Genomic DNA, 23,558 nt, shown 5'->3' with positions numbered 1-23,558 from the left:
AGGATCTGGCCTGTGTGGAGAGCTCATTTGTCTTGAATCACACTGACACGACAATATGTGACACACACAAAGATGGCAAGAAAAATCCATGAAATACAGAGGCAGCTCTGTTGACTTCAATGCTATGTCACACATCTGAATCAGGCTGTATTTGTTCTTGAGGCTTTAAAGATAGGATGTATTTAAAGGAACCAGATTACAGAAAATCAAGTAGAAAATGGAAAAGTCTTTATTATAATTAAGAAGTAGATTTTTTTGCCAAAAATAGAAATTCAGCAATATTTTTCTGCATTTTTTTTATACCAAAGCAAAATGAAATAAAAACAGTTTTTTTACTGTAGATGTTTATTACTTTTTTCATCCAGAGTTTAGATAGTGAAGACTGAAATGCCTTGGAATTTAATTTATAGTGACTTCTATCTTCTTTGACACAAAAATTTAGACTGATATAAATGTATCCATCTGTGTTCAGTATCTCTGAAAAAGGCATTAAACCGAGGCAAACTCCCTCTCCCATTTCAGTAGAAGTATAGTATATGGAGAAGAATTATGTAATTTACAATATAATCAAGTGCTATCAGCTTTCTTCCATACACACTGCAAATTGTTCTCTCAGAAATATGCTACATCTTAACATTTTTGCAAACTCAGTTACACTTTTCTGGCCAGAAACTCGTACATCTTATTTGATGAGAAAGACATTCATTCTCATGAATATAATGTAAAATTCATTAACATCTCTATGAAATTGCTGTCAGTGGTGTTAGAAACTGACAATAAGTGAATAACATTAATTGGAAACCTTTTGGGCATTTTTCATCAGGATTTTGGTGTTGATATTAAAATGTATATGAATAATATATTTAATAAATATAATTGGAAATAATATCAGGAAGTTTTTAATGATACAATGTATGTTTGAATAAATAAATAAATTATTAGGAACTGTATGGTAATGCCAATATTATGTATGTGTATATTTCTTTAGAATTTCCCAAACTTTAGACTTTCTCCAAAAAGTAGATTTGGCATCATGATTCCCCCTCTAAAGGTAGGGAAATTCGGTATGTAGAAAAGACCTCAATAAATATTCTCTGAAAATCTCAAATTACTGCATGAAGAATTCTGGAAATGATTTAGCATCATGACTAAATTAAACAAATTTAAAGCAACAACAACAAAAAAATGGTATCTGTTCCCATAATCTTATTAAGTAAGTGAACTGCAGAGAAAATTCAAGAGAAGGGTTGGGGACCTTTTATCAACATAATCCTCTTTCCATCAAGAAGCCCCTCACATTCTCGCAACTCTCAAAAGAAACATTTCATTTATGTCACTGGTAAAATACTTTATTTTACAAAGATTTTGTTTTTCAGTTCTCTGCCTAAATGATTGATCTGTGAGGGGCAAAACCTTGCAATTAAATAATTTGAAACCCTGAAAAAACTTGAGAGTTCCTGATTTTAATTCACAGTTTTCAGATGAGGAAATGTCACTGAGTGTACATTCTGCTGTGTCCAAATCGGAGTGTCAAAATATATACATACTTAACATGGGATTCTCTAGGAACAGAAGTTGACTTAAGACTTTACAAGCCTTTATTAACTGTGAGAGGGCACTGGGAGGAATTGACTACCCACTTGTGGGACCCAAAGCATCTGTTGTCATGACCTGTTCCTTAGCTCTCAGCAGTGCTGGCATCCAGCAGCCCTGCAGTGAGGGGAGAGGTGCAGATGGTCACTCAGTGGTGGGCCATATCCCGGCTCTTCCACTTCAATATCCAGCCCCCAGCTCCTGGGACAAATTCTTGCTGCACTGAAGGAAGGGTTAAATAAGAAGAGCACAGCACTGGAGTGCCTGCTGTCACCTTTTCTGCTTGCTGCCACCTTTTCTGCTTGCATGCTGGGTGTGCAGCCAGTGCCCTGGAGGGCTCTCTCCCAGCTCTGCCCAGCCCTGTCCCATGCCAGCAGAGGTGAGCAGCGCGCACTGGACAACACCTCAGTCCTGGACAACATCTATTTTGATACACCACAGACTGAGAATTCTCTTGCAAAATACCTCCCTTCTGTATGGAAAAAACACTGTGAACCTTCAAGTTCAAGAGTATATCAACTTAGTCAGACAAATCCCACCCCTCATCCCTTTCTAAATTCAGTAATTCTGTAACTTTGCATGCTATCTTTTCATTGCTTTTTGTTTGGTTCTCTTCCCCACACCCTTTCATCACTGAGCATTACTGATTAACAAAACTCTATGTGATTTTCTCTCAATCTTTATCTGTCAATAAGGACTGCTTCTGCAAGCTTCTGCAGACAATTGTCTTTAATAAACTTTTCAGAGTTTATTCCTCCCTGCATGTATAATGAATTACTCCACAACCCCAGACTGCTCCTGCATATCCAAGGTGCTAGGGGCTGTACGAGGACACAGAAGTCCTTGAGAACCAAAGATCCAGAGACATGACAGCATCTGAATGAAATACTCCCTGCCCCTTACAAGCATTTTTCCAGTGCACACAAACCTGTTTGGACTGATCTGAAGAGCCCTGGCACTGGATTTCACATTAGATACACTTCCTATATCCCTATGTTGCACTCTGGTTTTTAAAACCAAAACTAAAAATGCCATAATCATTATTAGTTAATTTAATTTAATTTATTATTTGGTTAAATTTCCTCCCTTTTCCAGTTCTTTTTCCCAAAGAAAACACATTGGAATTAAAGGTAATCTACTAACACAGATATTGCTCTTTCCACCAGTAAATATGAGATTCAAATATATTTTGTGAGTCCACCTTGACAGATGAAACAACAACAATCACTTAGTATGACCTTCTTTCCTTTAAAAACAGAATAATAAGTAGTAAGCCTTTGTATTTATATAAACATATGGATAATGCATTAATATGGTCAAAATTTCTGACACAGATCCCAACTCTGCTGTGAAATGGATGACCATACTGTATTATGCTCCTTAGGACAGGCTCATCCTAAAGTGTGTTTGACGTCACAATCTGGTCAAGTTCTCCATCTCTGCATGGTAAGAACAGCAAAGTTGTGGTATTTAGGTCTCAACCCACAGCAAGCCATCTCCTCCAGCTGCACAATGACAGCTTCACCTCTCTTAAGAACAAAGTTACAGTACTAGATCTGGTTGTAAGATTTTGGTGTTAGCTATCTATGCCCATAGGTACCAAAGGGAGCTCTCACCTTATCCAATGGAAACCATTATTTTGTGACAAGGGTGGAATCAGACTCAGTTGATATAAGCAAAAAGGACAATGTTATTGCAGAAAAAAAAAACAAAAAACAATTTTTGGGGAATATTGTCTAGTTTAAACACTAGTTTCAACACATGCCTTCACTTTGCAAACTGATGAAGCCTTCTTGTTTTAAAATATCCAGGATTACAGTACTGTGACTAAAGCAATAGGGAAAGCACTTCCTTCCCACAGCATGTATGGACAAGTCAGGTGATGTTCAAAACACAGTTTAAACAGTGGAATGTGCAAAACATACTTGGGAAATCAATACATTAATGTGAGACCCTTTTAGATGTGAATATGAAGTTAGGAAACAGAAGAAGAGGACCATGGTCTGTGTTATATTCAGGTTATAAAAGATTTTCACTGATGGATGTTACATAGTCCATCCTAATAAACTGATTTCTTGTTTACTTCTGATGTGTTCAACCAAGATTGGAAGTGAGTTGAAATATTTCCACTCTTTTATGTCCTCTCCTGAAAGACAGCTTAAGAAGAATTTATTTAACTACCAAGGCAGGGAAAAAAAAATAGATGTAATGGCTTTCTAACAGCAATGGAGTTGAAAGCCTAACTCATTGTTACTATATCCAAAGCATTTTAAAAGTACAAGCAAGGAATGCATCTCTATCATCTGAGTTTAATACAAAATCATGTTCCTCTCCTGTCACACACAGGATTTGTTATAGATTTTATCTGCAATAAAAGCTATGTCAGTAGTGCCACATAATACATTTGTAAAGGTTAGAGATATTTTAACCCACATCTGTGAGCAGAATTTTAATGACAAGCATATACTCTGAAGCAGTACTAGGAGAGGAAAACTCTACTCTTCTGTAGATATTAATACAAATCAGTGTAGAACAATGCCTATGCAACATTACAATCGGGTCATTGTGAATCATGTCCTTGAAATTACAAATATGTGACATAAGTAAAAATATATTATTACGAATTCTGCCAATCTCTTGTCCTTGTCAGGGGTTTCGGTTTTTGCAATCCAGAGAGATTAAACTATTTTATTGCTTAAACTGTCATGAAGACCTGCAAAACAGAACAGCAGAATTACTTTAATGACTTTCTTTTTGAAATATGCATTCTTACAAACCATGCATAATGAACAGCAAATTCACAGATGTATTGTCTCTGTCCATTTCTATTTTGCTTTCAAAATATTCATTTTTTTCTACCTTCAACTTTGCTAATTAGGGGAAAAATGAAGGAAGCAAACATCCCATCAACAGTGGTTTCATTCACATCCAAGGGCTTCAAGTATTTTCTTTGAAACTGAAAGGAGGTTAACATGGGAAATTAAAATTTTGATATTGAAAGGTGATGCTTCCTCTTTAATCATCCTCTGTATTGATAAAACTTTTTCATGGGATTACATCTGATTTAATTGTTCTTGATTCTTTTAATTGGTTTGAGATGATGCAGTTTCTGCAAGATGCAGTTCACCAATGCCTTGTCAGGAAAAAAACACTATAGCTGAAGTGAACAAGTTTATCATATGAGTTCCACTAAAAAGATGGAATTGATCATTTGAACTTTTTTCACTTAGGCAGATCAAGAGATGCAAGTAGGACTATGCTTGAACAAAAAGTTACATATCCAAAATAAACTCTTGGGTTACAGGTCTATGACCATAACTACTTGTGCTACTTTAAGCTTATTTTGGCATCTGATCATCTTTATTGGAACTGCAAGACTTGATGGGGTAAATGATAATTTAATTATTGGGCTCCATACAAAGTTTCAACTTTTACCTTTTCCACTTAAAACAACAAGTTTCTAGAAAGCACAGGCAAAACTCTTGTTTTGATTAACCTTTTATCTTCAAGCCTTAGATCAGTATCAGGACATTTTTTTCTCTTTTCTTTCATAATCAATTTTAGAAAATAATGTTGCTATTTGCATCATTACTGAACCTCCACATTACATTGTGCAATATTTGTGGAGCATAAAGCAAAACAGTTTGATTTTAGAGGACATCTGCTATAAATAAAATGATACCATAAATTTTCCAAGACAGCCATCACCTACCCAGTTGTTACAGAGGCAAAAAGTCTTGGCTTCCCAGAGCAGGTTCCTTTTCAGTCTCTTGTCAGGGAGGTCAACAGCATTTACTTTTGTGCTTTTTCTAGGTACCTTCCCCCACTGTAATGAAATTAGAATGTAATGCTTTCGACGCCTGCACGTATCAGCTTTCATTCTTTGGGGAAACATATGAACATCATTAAACACAGTTTCTCTCTCTGTTTTCAAAAATGTTTCCTTAACAAACTTTATGAAATTCAAGCTGGGGAGTTCATTCCGATGCTGTCTTTAATAAAGGGGCATCTGCTAATGCTGGTGAATGTAAGCATCTGTTACAGTTTCTGGTAGAAATCCCTGTCTTCATGAACAGAGAGATCTCAAGACGGACATATCATTCTCTAGGAAGGTGCTATCTCTGGAGCCTGACTGGGTATTTGCTTTATCCTTAGGAACATTGTTCAAATCTGTTCATCCTTTGCTTTGCAAAGTGAAAGAAATGGAAGGAATTTTTAATTATATTACTGCTGCCACTTACCGTTAATAATAAATGCTACACGGCGCCATGCCTAGCTCTCGTCTCCTGAGAAGATTCACAGCACAGCTGGGGAGTGGGGTTGCTGTTGGTCTCTCTTTAAAGCACACATTTCTCTGCAGTGCTTTGCTCTATAAGCTTGTTAAGAGTGGAATGAATTAGGAGTGAGCTGATGACTTGCTCACCTCAGAGACGCAAGAATTATGTTCTTGCATTCTTTGAAAAGTTCATGGGCAGCATCTACTCAGGTTCTCTGTGTGCCTTTTCTTCATGAGGCTCTCAAATATCTGAACTGTGGTAGGCCTTGGCATTTTTATAGTGTATTTACCTTCCGGTATGTAAAGAGCAAAGGTGCTTTTTAAGTCAAGCAGGATATGAAGGCTCCTTCTCTGGCAAGATAACCTCAAATGGTTTCGCAGCTGCCTGAGACTGAAGTAAGTGCTTTTGATGAATGAGCCAAAATGACATGTTTGGGGATGAAATAAGGTGCTAGTCACAGGTTTTTGAAACAGCAACCATGGTAAGTGCTAGAAATATAGCTTTTTTTCCCAGTAAATTTCTGTTGTGTGAGCTAGTTACACTTCTGAGCTGTTGTTTGTGCTATCAAAGTCCCTTAACTGCAATTAGATAATGATATTAAAGTTGGTTAGAAACTGTACAAGCAACACAAGCTGAGAAGAGTCATGAATCAATTCACACCCCAAAATGAGTGCAAGAGCATTTCTGTTTTAGAGTGAAATTTGGGACTCTGGTATAGGCACATGACTGCTTGAGTGGGAAGATAAGAAAAACCCTAATATGCTGGGACTTGTGGTATCTCACTGAGAGATGATAAGACAGAAATAATAGCATTCCATGTGGGACTCCCTTGCTTTTGTCATTGGAGAAGTATCTCATGCTAGCAATGAACAGGCGACATTTTTATTCTGCTTTACCATTTTATTCTATAGCACCTGACTTGTACTTTGCTACAAAAAGAGCTGTACAATTGCATTTTAAAGGTGTTTTGTATGACATACAAGAAGTTTTATGCTTAATAGCACCTCCCTAAAGACAATTTACTCCTTAGGCATCTCTGATATCTGTTTTGAAAGGTACAGCTGTCTAGGACTCATGGGAAGAAATAGATAAGATAACATGAATATGGTTTAATTAGGCTGCAACTTTATTTACTATCTCATTTTGGAACTACTGATAAAGGAGTGCAAATGTTAACAGTTTATTTAATTATTTTCATTAGTTAGAGTCTGATATTTGTCCTCTCTTTTTCTACAACTGTTTCCTGAATTAGAGGAACTGGGAAGCATGAAGATATAGAGGGAATTCTAGAGAGTTTTGGAATTTCCAAATGCTAGAACAACACTAAAAAGTGCTGCATGATGCAAGGAGTGAAGCGGCTGAAGGGGAAGGATGGCTATATACTTTCCATATGAGACAAAATCAATTTTCTGTCTGTGAAAATCATGTTTTTCCTATTGCATATCAGGTCCAAAATTCTCTCTAAATATTTTTTTTTCTTTTACTTTTCTTCAGATGAAATATGTTTTAGATTTATTACCTTTTCCTCTACTAATAATGCTTTTCAGTGAAAGATTCTAATTTAATGGCTTTTTGTTCAAATAAGTGATTTTAAAGTACATTCTTTTCAGTCTGAATTAGACAAAACTGAAAAAGAACATGTATTAAGCTATATACCAGGTTATAGACTCTGGTAAATTCTTAATTGTGCAAATTTATAGCTTGATCTCGGAAGGACTGATTGCTTATATACACAATGTTGAAATTATTCCCATGCTTGTATATATTTTCCTAGAACACAGGCTTTATAACTTTCACAGGTCTTCATGATACAGTCTCTAAACAGTCCACAATAAATGATAATGGCTACAAAAATGGTTTTTAATGGATTCCTTTTAAAAAACTGTTCAGGCCTAATCACTGTTGTCCAATATACCCACTATTTGTGAGCCGTTTATTAGGGAAGAAAAAAAAAGAAAGGGGAATATAAAGGCAATGGATAAGCATTTCCTATCTAGATGCTGCAAGTAATTTTTTCTCAAACAACCCAAATCCTGCTAATTTTGAATCCTTACCACCATTCAGATCAGCTGAGCTTTTAACAGTAGAAGAGTTACTAAAAAATGATGCAAATAATTTAAAGGCACAACTGGGAATTAAACATAACAACATTGCTTATTGCTGATAATTACTCTCCAGCAGGGAGTAGCCCACCTATACCTCTGCATTTAACAAATATTATTACCTTCATTTCTAAAATATGCATTTCTCTGTTCTGCTCTTTTGTTGTTTGTTTGGCTCTTGGGGTTTTTTTGGTAACTTTTTTAATATCTATGTGTTTTTCTATACATACAATGGTAGGATTTACAAGAATAGTACTGTGCACTCAGGACTTTTTTCCTTCAGATTTTGTTTCCTAATGGCATGGGTGATTTAGGATCAGTAAAACCAAATCTTGTTCTCAGGAGACTTGCTTTGATGTATTAAGCTGATAACCCATTCATGAATCCCAATAAAGCCTTTTTTCCAGCTACTTTATGTATTTCACAGACCCTTGTGCTTAAAAGTGTTATTCTTTTATGAGTTATATTGTGATTTTTTGACAATAAAATATGTTGTTTTCTTTAACTGATTTTCTGTGCTAAAACCTCTCAGCTTTTAGTGCATTGGAGCTGTATGACTATCTAAAGGAGAAAATGAGCAAATTCTATATCTAACTGCTTGAATTTCAAGGAGAGCTGAGCATTGATTATGATCATCAGCCTTATATTATTCTAGTTTGATGCATCTCTCTCTCTCACTTTGTCTTTTCTGGCAGCAACTGGGGACACTCTTAAAAGGAGAGACGCCCGGAGTGCCCTGGAGAGTTCCCCTCCACAGGGACATTGCCCTTGGCCACTGCATTGCCAGGGCAGGTGGCAGCTGTGGAGCAGAGGGTGAGGGCAACTCCCAGACTTAGCTCACCAGCAGAGATATTAGTAGGCAGAGATGATGAAACACCTGACATAATTACTTGCTGAATGCAGCTGATTGACTGGTTATTTGTATGTTATATGTGCACTGACCCCTGCTCACCCACTGTCAGACTCAGAGTGCAAGATTTGAATGGTTCAGCTTAAGGTGAATTATGTAGTCTGGCCAATGTTAACATAATTAAAACTTTTATACCAATTACTTTCATGTAACCTGTGCTCTACATATTTTAGAAGTGTTTTGAGCAGTTTTTTATTATTTTTAATGTATTGGTACTTAACCTTTTTATCTCCCTCATCTGTAATATAGCTCTAATTATAGTAGTTAAAAGTGAAGAAACAATTAGAAATGTGGAAAAATACATCCAACTTAATTTTACATAAATCTAAGTCAGAAACTTAGGCCAATAATAGAATTGGGGTTTTTTTTCCAATAGGGGACAAAAAAAGGTATTTTTGGTTCCAGAGTCATATTTACTCTAGTCTAGTCTATTTACTCTAGTCTAGATATTCAGCCTTAAAACCACAGATGCTCAACAACTCCAAAATTATTTGAAATACATAATTTTGCTTGCTATTCGAATTTCTTTCTCACAAAGGTTCCAAGAGAGGTCCCTGGCTGATAGAGAAACAGAAAATGGAGTGTATGAAATATAACAAACACTGTAACTAAAACCAATGTCTTAGTAGGCAACTCTATACATAAATAATAATTTTGAAAATCTTGGTTTTAATAAGACAGGGTGTTTTGTTGATCCCTGCATTAGGAACATTGTAATAATTCATGCACAAGCTGCCTGGGGAAAGACTGCCAGACTCCAGGACAAATAGTCACGAGGAAAGTCCCACAGCAAGGAAGATGGAAGGTTAGTTCATAAATCAAAAACCTTGGGAGATCTGGGAGATCAAAAGCACATTTTGTAGAAATAGGTCCAAGAAGCTGGAGGCACGCACAGAAATCCTTCCTGCATCCAGTACAGCTACAGCCTTGCAGCTGCAGCTCAGGTAATGGCACTGGCCTTGTTACTGCTCCTTCACTTTCAGGCCAAGTTTGGGGAGCTTTTAGCTAAGGTTTCAGCAGCAAAAGCTTTGGTGATTTTGGATGAAATAGAGTGCTTATGTAATCCTTGGTTTAGGGAAAGCAGAGTGAGCTTCCAGCTGGCTGAAGACAAGAGTCTGGGGGCTGGAGCACTTTGATATTCCGACCAGTTGCAAAGTGAATGTTTGTATATGCCTTACTCACTGAAAACGAGACTTAGTTAAGGTTTAGGGTCCAATAATCCTTAAATCCCCTTATGATTTCTGGTGTTATATGCCAAAAAAGCACTTTATTTTTTCCCCCCTACCTGGCACATCTTTAAGTGTATATAGAGATGCATTGTTCACATTCTTTGAAGAGCTCTGGCAAGTGGGAAATCTCTCTAAGCACCATCAGAAAGCAAAAACTAGACAAGAAAGTGCTTAAGTTCCTAGGAACTATTAATTTCCACACATCAGGAGGCTTACAAGCCATAATCACCACAATGAGTGAGTCACCAGATTTTCTGGAATTAATATACACCTTCTTTCTTGATAAAATAGAATGATAACAAATAATAAAAACAGCAAATAAAGCAAGAGCAGCTTCGTCAGCAGGAAGAATGAAAGATATTACATGGCTCTCAGTTTTAGCAGGGCGTTCAGCTGTGAAAAGGGGTAAGTGTTCTAGGATGTACTCCCAGTTTTTATTTCAGAGATTTTTTGTCAATAATTGTTTAACATGCATTCAACAAGTCCTCCAGCGCCCCTTCAAAGACAAAAAACCATGCGCAGTTCTTTCAAGGGATACAAATGCTTATGCAAAGGACTCGTTTCTCTCTTACCTGGAGTTGGAAGGGTTGGCTTACACATTGCTTTATTTTGTATTTCCTAAGGTGTTCCTCATCCATATACTGGGGACCTGATGAATGTGTCCTCTGGCATTTCTTCTGGTGAGCTGTGAGAACCTTCTGATCTGAAACAATACTGTGTGACTGTGCTTGTGTTGTACCACAACAACAAGCAGTTGTTAGTTAGGCAGTTATTTCTCAGTTATTCGCAGAGCTTTTGCTAAAAAACCCTCAAAATCATTAAATGGTCTTTTTGACTAGGTTTGTCTGGGGAAGCCCAAGTTTTTTCAATGTGTAGTGTAAAATTACTCCTGTTGCCTTAGCTCAAAATAGTGCTCTTGATTTGTTACTTAACTAATTCCACCTGAATATCATAGTGAAAATCTGAACACTTAAATCTTGTCTTGAGATCTTATTCTATGCACTAGACACAGAGCTGTTAAAATTCAAAGTCTCTAGACCTCACAGAGGCAACAAAGCTTAAAAGAATATGACCTTTTGTCTACTGGAGTCTGAGTTTGCCCTCTACAAAATGAAATACTGCTTTTGCCTGCCTTATTGAAGTGGGTATTAAAGTCCTCCCTTAATGAAGGAAATCTTGGCTCTGTTAGAATCAATGTCAAAATGCACATTGAGTCCAACATGGCCAGATTTTATCTAATATTTAGGATGCCCTCATTACTGCCCTGTGTGAACTATGACAAACCCTAAGTGTTCTGCATGTGCTGTAAAATATAACCATCCAATGACTGTCTCTCTGTGTCACTAACTTTTGCCCCTTTCCTCCCCACATACAGACATTTAATATGCCTATAATTTGCTTGATGATTTTCATGCCTTCTTTTAATATTGCAACCATATTTGCTGGCTTTCTGCCTGGTCTCCTGGTCTCTTGGACTCATGTGATAATGTGTGCTTTCATTTGTTATTCAGCTAGTTTGCTATCCTCTATGATTTTGTTTCATATTCCTTCCTGCATTCTTTCGAATGTCACTCTTGACTTCTCTCTTCCTTTGGCAGAGCTAAACCCCCAAAACTTTTTGGATAAATGTGGTTTGCATTTCCAGCTGTAATGAGTCTCATTTGAAAGTTTTTCTTAGCATTTGCAATATCTTTATCTGCTCTGCTGCATAATAGAGTTTCAATTTATATACTGCTTTTAACACTAAGCAGAAAGTTCAAAGTCCTTTATAAAATGGGAAAAGAGGAAGCTAAACCTAAATGGTTGATACAGATAGAAAAGTTTTCAGGCTAGAGTTAAATTGAGATAGCATAGGGGCATTCTACATATTATCATCTTTCTTGCTTTACTCCCAGCGCTCCCTGCTTTCTTATTTTCTATTAAACATTAAATTGAAAGTGATATTTCAATTCTTTTGCATCTTTTATGTTACTAATTGCTGTACATAGTTGAGGGAAGTTGTTGGGCTTTTTTTCTAGAGGCTTTCAACATAAATTTTTGAGACTTTTGTTATGGCTTCACTGTTACTTTTACACATGGGCCAAAATGAATCCTCATCAGGGGTTTGCCTGGATGCTACAGTTTATCATCGCATGTAAGTCTCTAGAGCAGCTTCATACTCTGGCAGAAATTCAGCTCCTATGCACTCTCAGGAATGTTAATTTACCACAAATTGTAGCTCATTTCTTGAAAGTGATTTGCCTATAATAGACAGTCCCTGGAGAATTAAAAACGTTGTTGTTTTTTTGTTTTGTTTTGGGTTTTTTTGGGGGTTTTTTTGTTTGTTTTTTAAACAAGGGTTATCTGACACAACCAGGATTTTCAGTTCTGGCTTGAAGCTCCTGCAATAATGCATACTCAGTCTGATTTTTCTAATGTCCTGATGAGACGCCTTATTAACGCTTGACATGGACAGGGCATTGTAGAAAACTCTTTGATTCTATAACCCAGAGACTTTCATAGGCATGCTGTGACACTGTAAGACTTTTTCCTCTTGTGATTATCTCTCTTTAATGTAACATTATTGTACTGGAACTCTTAGTGTCTAATTTCCCAGAGAATTACATCACTCTATTATAAGGAATCCTTCTTACTGTCATTCCTAGATCAGGATTATACAACAAGGCTAATAAATACTCAAGAATTAATCATTACCACAAGCATGGATTGAGCTTTGGGAGAGGAAGAAGTAGGAAAACATCCACCATTTATCATTCCAGAAGGATTTGCAGGGCAATTCTATACCCAGAATAAAGCACAAGCTAAAAAATATTAACAAATGGTAATAACATAAGGTTATTATGATGTTTTTATTTTTAAAAAATTAACCTCTAAGTTACCATCTTCTAGTTTGCATTGATAAGATACTCCAGTGATCTTCTGGCCACAATGACCAATACACATACCTTGAGGTTGCCACTGACAGCTCTGGGCCGTGCTTCATGCTGGCTTTATGGACTGCTTGTTGTCTTCTAACCTGAAGATCATCATAGGAAGAGTGAAAGCAAAATAAAAGATATTTAAACTAGAGTATGAAGACCATTGTCACATGGATTGTTGTTCTCTTACAGGAAGCATGATGCATCTCCCCAACCCCTATTAAGAGAAATCTGCTTGTTGCTGATTTACTATTCAACATTTAAAGGAAAAAGTTAACTGTTTCTTCAATGCATACTTCAGAGGTATAAAATGGAAAATATTTGCTTTAACATACATAAAAATACTTTAAAATTTACTGTTTGGTTCCATCTGTCTGTGACTCAACAGTTACAGCAATCCCCTCACTTTGCTTTTACGTCATACTTTGCAAGGGATGGAAAGAATTACTAGATTACATTTCCCTCAAAATCATTCCTCAGAAATTCCATGATTACCTATCTCTTCTCAATGGAAGGCAGAGGAGAGGGCAGAAATATGGATAGAAAGCAAATACCATGAGAGACACTTGTTGAATCACTGATCTTGCTGCCAGTAGCATTGATCAACACACATTTCCACAAGCTCTCTAAGCTGTGCCATCACCCACTTTCTCTTTAGCAGTCTGCCTGCATGTCAAGCTATTTTACATGGAGTACTTCACCGGTTTTGACTCTTTTTCCAACCTAAAGCCGCTTCTTCTGGCATGATACTTACAGCTCTTTCCAATCAAGTAATATTGATTTCAGGCTTTTCAAGTGCTGTTGCTATATAATTCTCTCCTCTGCTGAGTATGGTCTGATTCTCTCTTTAAAAAAGGCTGGCTCATTCCACTCCTCATCAGAGGAACAGTTCTTCTCGCTCTTCTTTTCCTCCTGATAGACTTGGCTCATGCTCCTTTTCCCACTGCCAAAACTATTGGCCTACTTTGTTATCCTCCAATGGAGCCTTCCTACCCTACTTGGCTGCAGTTGTCCTGTTCCACTCTGCTCAGATTAAGCTCCCTAACTCTGCCCTTTTTTACGGTCATTCTCCTATAATCCTCTGTGCTTTTCTATAATCAGTCTGCTCATCATTTGTAGAAAGCTGTCTCAATAATCAGATTTTGTCCATGTGGAATTTAATCCAGGTATTTGCTAATGACCACTAAGACTGGTGTCTGCCTTTTTGTGGCAGAGCCATGCTGTGGAAACTACACTGTCTACCTGTCATGTGTTCTGTAAAAAATGTACACTTCCACATTAATGTAAAATGATCTGTAAAACATATTAGTACAAAGCTGTGAACAGTCCTTGCACATGTCTTGGGAGCCAGACAGAAATGGACCAAGGAAATTCCAGTTAAAGGCTTATTATTACAGAAGAACATATTACAGAGGCATAAAGGAATCCCATTTGTGTTGTTAAAACCCACCTGACTAAATCCTTCAGAGTGTACCAACATCAGTGAACACGCCTTGGGAGCTGTGCAGAAAACTTCCCAAATTGTACATAAACTTAGCTTAAGAGCATTTGTAACCCTACAGTGTTTATAAGTTGCTAATTATGTGGTCCCTGATTTGCATTAAATATGAAAGAATTTTGAGTCTCCTTTTGTGGGTTACTATTGACAGGTTCTAGCCATTTCTGATGAACAATATTACACTACTGCTTACTTGATGTAGTCATGGCTCAAAATGTGGCAGGAGTTGGCTTTTTTCCCAATAATACAGAAAAAAATACCCAGATATTAAACAAATGAGAAGGTATAATTAATTAATGAAAGTCCTTTTTGAAAATGTTGGCCCACATTAATCTGCCTTTTTCTATGTATTCATGCCACCCTATTTCTTAATTCACCTCTTCTGCATTATTAAAAAGTATAAATTTATTACTGTGAACATTTATGTAGTCTGAAGCATCACCAATTTTAACCAGCGTGCTTGTATGAATCAGAGCATGATAAAAAACATTTGACTTCATAAATCTTTTACATCTGAATGACTGATGAAAAAAGAGTCTATGAAGCCATGAATACCTTCTCAGTAAATGATGCAAAAATTTATATGAAAAATAATTGATAATTTTGAGATCAGTGAAGAAAATTATAAATCTTTCTCCTTTATGAAGTCTTTTGTGTGAAATATGGGATGGTTTAGGCTATAAAATTTATACTTACCAGCAGGATACTCAATCAACAGTTTTAAAAAAGATATTTAGAGATGACAACAGAAGCCAGTGTTATAGACAAGCAATCCAGAAACTGAATTTATTTATACTTTTATTCTCTTGCTCAGTTTCACTTAAAATAAACTATTACAACATTATAAACAGGTAATTACTTCTGCTGGAAACTAAAATATTTCGTTCCAGCACCTTTTCTCAATGGACTTGCAAGACACTATTTAGAATTTGTGTATAGGGTGTGCTGCACATATTAAAACCATAAAGACCATGTCAGGGGCTCAAAGGAATAATAAAATATTAATTTGATGGCAAAAATTAAGTGGCTTAAAGCAAGAAGCTGTTGTTTATCCCATGAGTGGCTTTTAAGACATTGATGTCTGGTTTGATTGTGTCTATTCTTAGCCAAATTAACCACACGTAATGAGACCTAAGTAACTGTCTGACTTCAATCAAGCACCTCACTTATGGAAAACCACCAATTTTCCCTCTGTAAGTCCTGAGTATGAGAAAGGACATTTCCTCTTTCTGAGCTCATCTGATTTTGATAACACTATAAAAAGGCCTGTTTCATCCCTGTCCTTACAGAAAAAAGACCCACTCTCTTTACACATAAAGAAATACATGGAAAGGAGGCCACAGAAAGTGTGCATCTTAATGTGTGATATCCTAATTTACTGAGAAAACAGAAATACCTAACTGACCATGAATAGGGAAATGAATAAATTAATTATACTCTTGTTAAAATAAATGAATGGTTCTAATGCTCTGCTGCTTCAAGAGAGTTAATTCAATTTACAGCACCTAAGAATGCAGCCTATATGTTAGTAGTGGTGTATATAGTGCCATCAGATGTAAATAAGACATCTGCAGATGTAGTTTCCTTTTAGTGACTGCCAGAACCAGGGATAACAGTACAGTGAAAACACCAATTTACACAAGAAATACTGCTCCATAAACTGGTTTGCAGTTAACAAAAGACTATTGACTATGAATTGCATTAACATTTAAAAGCAATATAAAACATGATAATAATTAATTCCTTTTATGAAAAAAAGGAAAAAAGATGCTTCCAGATCTGTTTTTGAATGACAGACAGAATGTAATGACAACTTATAAATTTTCTTTTTTTATTAATATAATTCAGAGTACAGCAGAGAAAACATGAACCCTGAAAAGGAATTTTTTCAAAAGCATCTTTTGAATATCTAAGGTTCCTGACCATCCCGTGTCTTCTTCCTCCTTCTGTTACATTTTCTGCAAAGCACAGCAAAATGTTGAATACATCCTAAGGAAGAACCAGAGAGTCTAAAGGTTTTAGGTAACATAATGTGAAAGCATTGGTAAAAGGGCAGAAGTTGGGAGACGCAGAGCAGGGAGGCACTGGCAGCACAGAGGTGAGCAGAAAAAGGCCAGTTTCACACCTGAGAGAGGTACAAAGACTAGGAGTCACTGAACTTAACTCAAAACTGTAATTCTTTTGAGATGTTCTGGTGAAATCATTTTTCTTATCCTTGAAGTTAATGATCAGAAGGACAAAATGAAACTGTGACCCATGCTTCTTGAAGAAAATAATAAAAAAAAAAAATAAAAAGAGGATGGAGCTTTGCATTGTGTAAGCCCCAGGACTCTGCCAAGGGCAGAACAGCTGGATGTATTTTTTGCTGACTCATGTCATTGGTATGTATGTCTTAGACTCGATCATTCTCGCAATTAGTATCAGAATTATTTTGAGAGAGACAATTGGCCTCTGAATGCAGATGTGCCAAGTATGGTTGGTTATGCATGCATGTCAACTATTTCAACAGGAATGAGGAGAAAAGTAGACAGAATTGGGTGTTTTGTTTGGCTTTAGACGCTTTGCTTTGGTGCTGTGTGTCTGGTATTCGCTTTGTCACATAATTATACTGGGTCTCATTCAGCTTGGAAAATCAGGTTTATTTTCTTTTTCTGAAGAGAGATGACAAGTGCTATTTTAATCTTTCCAAGCAATTTCAGTATTAAGCATTCCTATCACGTATCAGTTCAGGGAGGGAGGTTACAGCTTTAAGTTACTGCATCTGGAGTTTTGTCCACTCTCAGGTGGACGTGACTGCCAGCAGCAAAAGAGAGAGAAGGGTTTGGAATCAGATTGCAATTAAGGTTATACAGCATCAATGGTGTCAGGCTCGAGGGAGGCATTCAGCAGTCTCTCTCTGCTATGCAAACCACCAAACGCCTCCATCTGACAGCTTTTCAAAATAGCTACGCTTGGCACCACTTCTTTGGGCACAATATGTCCTGGATAATTTATTTAGTTTATATATTCAGCTGTGTACTAATTAACTCTTTGTCTTTTGGAGTTCTGATTTCGTGTTTAATACATTTAAAATTTTGTCTTTATAGTCCAAGGGGACAAATTCTTCTGGCACTTATCTGGAATGAATTTGGACTAATTCAGATGGTTTCAGTGGATTTACACTGCCTTTAGAGAGCAGAATTTGATCCTCTCAGTGGAATTAGCAAACAGCTATAATTATCTCCATTAAAAAAAAACAACAGTACAAACAGATTTTACCTTACTTTCTCGCCATTTGCTTTTTGTGTGCCAAAGAACACTTACTAGAGGACAGCACAAAGCTTTTCAAGGAGGCTCATTCAAGTCAGCTGTCAGCCATGAAACTGAACTTGAATTTTGAATTGGGTTTCCACTGAAACTACCCAAACAGCTGTGATTTTTGAGATTTTAATTTTTTAATTTTAATCTGGAGCCCTGAAATTCACTACAGTTGGTTCTGAGAAGGGTCAATGTGCAGGAAATAAGAGCTGGAGCTTGTGCTATTTTGCAGGCCTCACATTTTTTGAATTAACAGCCAGTGTTTGCATGAATTTTCAGTTTAGAGATGTGGAAAACTCTGTCACTATTAGAAGCCCATGTTTAACAGCAATTTGTTGCGAGTTTGATACAGTGCAGCACACAGGATATTCAAGAGCAAGCTGAGAAAGACATAGAAGTTACCTATGCTGTCCAAAGAGAAACTGCTTTCTTGAAATTTCTGTCACATATTTTTAAGTTGTATATTTCTCCTGTATTTTTTCTTATGTATTTTGAATGATGAATATTATTTTTTTCATATATTTTTTTAAAGATAGATGCCATTTAAACGTCATTGCATATAATGTAAGATTTAGTGTTCGCAGAGTGTGAATGTGTGCTTGTGTTTACATTTACACTTTTGCATTGGAATATTTCATTAAAAAAATTACACTGCAAAACAAGTTGAGAAATGCTGAGAGTTTTGGGATTTTTAAATCTTTAAATGCATTTGGTGGCTACCTGGGTTTTTCAGCAAAAGGCATTTGACTTTGTTCTTCACTTAGACTAAACTAATTAGTTTAATTTGCATTATTTTTATGATCCACAATATACTGCATAGCACATATTGAAAAAAAAACTTAACTGCAAATGCATTCTATCAAGTGCATTATTTCCTGTAGCAGGCACAGGCCCTGCGAACCTGCCTTGGCGTTCAGAGACAGAATGCTGAGTCAGGATGACTGGACAAAAGGAGCCCCTCTCTCCCGCTCTCGGACCCTTGCTTATCTTTCTGTAAAGCTATAGGTCACTTTCCTTTAACCCTTACCATTGGACAATTCTCAATCCTCCCTAACCCTATATAAACCCCTGTTTCTGCCCGGCTCGTTGGAGCCGCTGTCCCTGAGACCCTTCGAGACACCCCGCGAAAGAGCTACGAAGAAGACCAATAAAGACATCGTCTTGGAACCTCACACAGCGCTCTCCTCTCTTTCCTGGTCTTCCGAGTGCCTGCTGCGTGCCCCAGCCAAGCCTAGCAAGCCCAAAGAGCTGAAATCACTCATGAGCTGATAATCACTGAGCTGAAATCACTAAAGGCTTGCTAAGGCATAGGTTAGGGGTACCGCCAGAGCTTGGGCTGATTAGCCCCCCTCAGAGCTATGCTATCCGGCTTTGATGCAGCTCCTGGGTACACCCCGTATCCCAGCCAGCGGCATTAATTTCCAGAATATTTCTTCCTTTATATTCGATCAAATAGGAAATATTGGACGCATGATAAACATCTATGGCAGCCTGCACAACAAGACATTTCACTGAGGTGTGTATTAAAGTCCTCTCTGCTTAGTGTTATACTGGAGTTTCCAGGATCACATGGGAACATTTTCTCTTATGAAAACATTTTCAATTTAGAAAGAGAAAAGACATTACACCTGCATGTTCTGAAAATAACTTACAAGTAAAAGTTACTTTTATTTTAAGAATTTATTAGAATAAACATTATCATTAATCACATAAATCATAAATTTATATTCACAGGTGTAAAAAAGTTTGAAATAAAAACTGTTATGTTTGAGTACCATAACACTGACAGAAATGTATTCCAGGTTTTTTTGGAAAGTTAATTTTGACAAAATTAGAACTGACCTTGTACCGTAATAACAGACCTGAATGTTGCAGAAGAAAATGATTCTAGCTAAGTTTCTCTGACCAGGGCTACTAATAATTAATGAAAGTTTTTGAAGTTCCCATCACAGAGGCAAACTGCTAGGAAATTAGAAACCAGAAAAAGAAATAAAGTATAGACATTTCATCACTCAGCGTGTGGAATAAGGAATTTGATGCTGTTCGTTGGCTGACAAACTCAGTTCTCAGATTTTTAGAAAGTCTGAACTTTGTAGCAGGATTAAGCTGATATACCTGACTGTAGAGTGATGAGCTTTGACTGACACAGCCCAAGTTGAATGGTGTTCCCATGCAGAGCAGAGGAAAAATTGTTAAAAATTCCCTTGTCTTAGAGAATGGAGTGGAAAGAGAAGGCAATGAAAGATAAGAAAATACGTAGGTGCAGCATATGCTACACATTTAAAAGAAAAAATTGCTTACTGAAGTGCATGAAAGAAGCATTAGGGTTATTTTTTAAATTTAGAATTCACTCGTGTGGGGTGGAGCAATACTGTGGCAGCCGAAGCGCTAGAGTGGAGGTCAGGCTTTCGTTGTCACTTTTGCTAAATGCTGGGTAGGTCCAACTGCATGAGAGACTGTTAAGGAAACCAAAGGCAGAAGTTTCACACCAAACCCAGCACTCTGGCTCATAAGCAAAAACATTCCCCAGGAATTTACAGTCTGGCACTTCCTACTTGTGTGTACCAGCCTGCTCAAAATCCAGCTCCCCGCAAGCTACTTTTCACTTTGGGATTCACAGAAAGCATATTGAAAGCAATGGAAAAATTCTCATTGATCTTAGGGGCCTTCCAGACAGACCTTCTGTGAGCGTAAATGCTCCAGACACTAATTTAAAGATGCTAATGTGAGTTTGTCATACACTGAGGTTGTTACAGAATTGTGTATAAACAGTGTTTTAAAGTGTGGAGCCATAACCATGTAGTGAGTGAGATGAAATGGGGACCTGTAAGTCACAGCAACATATTTTAGTAATTTGTTTATGTAAAGCAAACAAATTGCTATGAGTTTTAGCAATTACCATCAATTTAGGAGCAATTATTAGCAATTTTTTCCATATTAGTTTGAGGGATTCACTCTATTCTGTTAATTTACTTGTTCTCTCATCTCTCTTTCTATTTTATACCTCTGGAGTAATGAGTAAAGACACAGATAGCAGAGGATGAAAATGCCCATAGTAGAGCAGTTAGGAATCATGTAGTGACCCACAAGGAGAGACAGAGAATGACCTGAATGATCTGGGGCCTCTTGGTATCCTACAAAGAGAAATCCAACTGACTATGAAGTCCATGTTACTAATACTTTACCTTTTTTATTTTTTTATTTTGTTTTAAAATAATACTTTAACAAATCTAGCTATCAAGGGGAAAAAAAAAAAAACAAACCAAAAAACCCAAAGAGTGAACCTGCAGTTACCAAGGGTTTCCAGTATCCCTGAGGGTGTGTGCATAACAGGCAGCCTGCCCCATGTAACAGACACCTCGAGCACTCTTGTACTTCTACCACCCTAAAGCAAACACAAGCCTAAAGCAGAGCCATGTGTATACATAAAAGTCTAAACAGATTAACTTACTCAGAGACAGTGAACCGAACAACAAACAAACAGAAATTAGGATAAAAGAGATCAATACACGGCAACACAAGGGAAAAAGTTACCATCTAAATCTCAGTTTGCTGACAACTAGCAGATTCCTGGCTCTTTCAAAGGAGAAATAGCTGCTTCAGCACCTGCAATGAGAGTAGGCAAGAATGGCATTTACACTTCTGTGGCTCGCGCAGCCATCCTATGAGAATGGATTATTGCATTCTGATGAAAACAAACACTAGTCAAGCTCTGGGATTGCGTTGGGCTGCTAACTGCTTTTCAAAGAAAATGTAGACCATGAAGATTGCAAATATAATGGGTCCCACACTGCAGTGACAAGCACAGTATACAAACAGTAAACCTGCTGGTGTATTCAGATAGTCCTGATCAACAGCACCAGACTCTTGCTATCATGTTTTCAAAGGGAATTTTCTGAAAGATAATAGAAATGTGTGTACATTAGAGACAATCAAATCTACCAACATCTTTTAAGTAACAAACATTGCCTTATGCATTCCTCTTGAGCCTTAAAAGGAAATAAAAAAATTAAAAAAAAAATTGCCATGTTCCATATTGCAGCTGTTTTCCTCAATGGTTCTAGAAACATTAAATTATAAAGCTTTAATCTGCCAGCCAAATACCAAACACATCTGAGATCCCTTATTATGGGCTTGATTACCCATGTCTGATTGACATGGTAACCATGACATCTTTGCTGGGAAGAGGAATTCAACTTAAAAAAAAAAAAAGTAATTTTGTTTTATAGCGATACAGATTTACACAATGTGATAGTAAAGAGGGTAAATGGTGAAACCTGCAGTAAGCACACTGAGCTTACTGCACAAGTTGAACAGCAGAAAAGGCAGAAATAATATAGTTGTCACTGGACTATTCCACCTTAATATCATACCACCAAAAGCATTGTTGTTAGTTGGTCCAACTCCTCAGCTGCGAAATCCCAGAATATTAATGCTAAATGTGAAAACTGTAAACCTCCAGCTTTGCTGGGAACAAAAAATATACGACTGTACAGCAGTCTGCCTCGGTCAACAAATTATTACAATGTTTGTAATAAGACATACACATGTATAATGAATAATGCTTTACTTTTTTGGTGCTCTAATGTTGCTCTTTATGTATGCAATACTCAATTTCTGCTAAAAATGTCAATTAATTTTACTGGTACACAAAAGGTACAGAATAGACAGTGAAACTATATGAAAAAATGGCTAAGCAGTAAGTGCTCTTCTTGGCTTTTCCACAGCATTCTATTATAGAAGAAATATTAAATCTGAAACAGCTTTTAAAAAAGAAAAACCTAAACGCTTCTTCGGTATGTGGTCTTAAAGAGTAACTTATTCTGGAAATGCTTACTTCAATCTCAACATTTATAGGTATAATATATTTTTCAGTAATACCTAGCCATGAGCTTCTCTGATATCAAGCATACAGTCTGGCCCAAGAATGCTACTGAGATGGTTTTAATATAATGTCAGCGTGCTAGTCACAGCTATTTATTCTGAGTATTAATCAGCTTATATTATTTTTATACATACGCAAAGGCTTTTTTTACACTTTTCCAAAATAATAACAACATCCATGTTTGACTTTAGGTTCTGAACTAAAATATAAATGTAACAAGGTGTTTAAAATCCACTCAGGTTTTTTTCTGTAACAATTATCAAGTAAAGAACAATATAAAATGGGTATCTTCTATACAGTTTAGCCCAAACAAAAGGATTTTTTTCCCCCCAATCTTAGGTTCCTTGCATTTCTTATTTTTCTACATACCTCGTCATGACTAATTGGGGTAACATAAGCTTGCACTCTTTTTGGATATTATTCACTGTCAGCTTTCTATGTTGAATAAACTGATCTCTTGAAAACTTACTTACATAGCACACAGCAGGAGAAATGGAGGAGAAGCAATCACTGTCCTAAGAGAGGTGGAAAGAGGAGGCTGAATGAAAAATAGATAGATATGGATCACACATGCCAGGTGCTCAAGTAAAGCCTGTTTATCCCTAATAAGTTGGTGAGGCTGCGGAGAAGAGTTTATCCGTGTGAATATAGGATTCTTGTAGTATTGCCAAGGTCAGTGATAACGGATGGTGATCAGCTCAGTAAATGCTGGTTGTGCACGTTAAAGTTGCCTAGGGACTGCTTTAACCTATGCACCCAATTTTTTTCCAAGCCTACAAAACATTTCAGAAATGAAAACACACGTAAAATGCCTATATGGGCCATGTGTTCTTTGTTTCCTACCTTCCG

General features: G+C 36.8%; 1 long non-coding RNA gene across 2 annotated transcripts; it reads right to left on the bottom strand.

Annotated features, from left to right (window-relative positions):
* Nucleotides 1-295: 295 nt before the first annotated feature.
* LOC119704180 lies at nucleotides 296-14,284 on the bottom strand. 2 transcript variants are annotated; one of them, XR_005257860.1, is made up of 5 exons: nucleotides 13,784-14,284; nucleotides 13,057-13,127; nucleotides 10,684-10,814; nucleotides 5,306-5,419; nucleotides 296-4,306 (listed from the first exon to the last, which is right to left on the bottom strand). It is a non-coding gene; the product is annotated as an uncharacterized LOC119704180 (long non-coding RNA). The 2 variants fall into 2 exon arrangements; XR_005257859.1 differs by lacking the exon at nucleotides 10,684-10,814.
* Between the last annotated feature and the right edge of the window lie 9,274 nt (nucleotides 14,285-23,558).

The sequence above is a fragment of the Motacilla alba genome, chromosome 8 (genome assembly GCF_015832195.1).
Source record: "Motacilla alba alba isolate MOTALB_02 chromosome 8, Motacilla_alba_V1.0_pri, whole genome shotgun sequence".
Taxonomy (NCBI): Eukaryota; Metazoa; Chordata; class Aves; order Passeriformes; family Motacillidae; genus Motacilla; species Motacilla alba.
This window is presented reverse-complemented; position numbering and strand designations above follow the sequence as displayed.